Source organism: Malurus melanocephalus, unplaced genomic scaffold (genome assembly GCF_030028575.1).
Source record: "Malurus melanocephalus ecotype Western Australia unplaced genomic scaffold, MMel_1.1 scaffold_381, whole genome shotgun sequence".
In the NCBI taxonomy this organism is placed as follows: domain Eukaryota; kingdom Metazoa; phylum Chordata; class Aves; order Passeriformes; family Maluridae; genus Malurus; species Malurus melanocephalus.
In genome coordinates, this window is record NW_026623613.1 from 117,436 (window position 1) to 119,416 (window position 1,981).

Consider the following 1,981-nt stretch of genomic DNA (forward strand, 5'->3'; position numbering starts at 1 on the left):
ATACATGGGCACAGAAATACATGATACCATAGTTTTACAAGAGTACGTGCATCATCCTCAATTCGGTGGTCATGGGGGTCTCCCTCTAATGAGAGACCATCCTCTTCATCATGGTGGACTTTCAACCTTTGTGTTCGGGGCATGCACAGCTGTGATGTTCATGCTTTTTTTCTGATCCTCCAAGTCTTAATTTTCAATTATTTTGCTGACTGTCCCATGCCTCTGCCAAGTTCTCATTAGTACTCTCTACTGTTCCTTGTTTATAGCATCTACCTGTCTACTTTCTTCAGAACTTTTTTTGATTTATGCCTCTNCCTCCTTGGCGAGTTCCTTGCACAAAGCTGGGAGGGGTGACCAATAGCCCAGAGTGCTCTGAGCTCTTCAGAGGGACCTGGACAGGGTGGAGAGATGGGCAGAGAGGAACAGTCTAAAGTTCAGCAAAGGCAAGCGCAGGGTCCTGCAACTGCAGAGGAACAACCCAGGCACCTGCATAGACCGGGACTGACCAGCTGGAAAAGCAGCTCTGTGGGGAAGGAGCTGGGGGTCCTGGTGAACAATGAGCTGTCCACGGCCAGAAGGGCACTGGTGTCCTGGGGTGCGTTAGGAAGAGCATTTCCAGCAGCCCAGGGAGTGATCCTGTCCCTCTGCTCAGCCCTGGTGACACGGAGCTCCTGGTGCAGATCCCGTGTAGGGCCACAAAGATGATGGGGACTGGAGCATCTCTGTGCTGGGGAAAGGCTGCGGGAGCTGGGGCTGTTCAGCCTCAGGAGGAGCCCCAGCTGAGAGGGGCCCTCAGCCCTGGGTGTCCCTGTGTGCAGGGAGAGGACAGAGCAGGGCCCGGGCTCTGCTCTGGGGGGCCCAGCAAAGGCACCAGAGGAACAGGCAGGAACTGATGCCCAGGAAATTCCACCTGGACAAGGCAGAACTTCTTTCCTGTGCAGTGACCGACCACTGGATTGCACAGAGAGGGTGTGGAGTCTTGATGCCTGAAAAAGGCCCAAAAATAAAACTCCATAGACTGGTGTCTATAGAGCAGGTATTTGTTTATTGCAGCGCTGGAGGTGAGGGGGATTTCTCCTCCTAACCCACCTGCCTTTGCTTCAAATGAGCACATATTTATACAGTAAGCACGGTGTAACATGAACATTGTCACTGCCCCCCATACGCCCACCATACACCCCTCACTATACATGGGCACAGAAATACATGATACCATAGTTTTACAAGAGTACGTGCATCATCCTCAATTCGGTGGTCATGGGGGTCTCCCTCTAATGAGAGACCATCCTCTTCATCATGGTGGACTTTCAACCTTTGTGTTCGGGGCATGCACAGCTGTGATGTTCATGCTTTTTTTCTGATCCTCCAAGTCTTAATTTTCAATTATTTTGCTGACTGTCCCATGCCTCTGCCAAGTTCTCATTAGTACTCTCTACTGTTCCTTGTTTATAGCATCTACCTGTCTACTTTCTTCAGAACTTTTTTTGATTTATGCCTCTTGGTGATTTCACGTATCCATGTACTAATCCAGCTGGTTACATTACGTGCAGCTGGTACATGTTACCAAAACACTATTAAAGAACTTATAGCAATATATAAAAAGGCTATAATTGATAATACACTGAAAGCGATTACATTGTATTTTAATAATATGTAAAAAGTTATTACATTCTTATATTGATAACGTATAAAAAGSCTATAGAAAGTTTTCAATTAATAGGCCTCATAAGCACTTTGTCACTTTGATATAAACCACATGTATCATCCACCTTGTGCCAGTACCAGTTTCCATTCCGAAGCACAGCAAACTGGGCTGGAACAATTCCTTTGGCAACAGTAGCAATGTGTTTTGAAGTGACTAAAATGGGGAGGAAGGGAAACTCCATCTTTTTAGGGAAATCACCGTAAAGATAAACAAATTTCTCCTTTGAAAAAAAGGTTTCAGCAGAAGAAACACAGAATTTTTTAATCAAAACTCTCA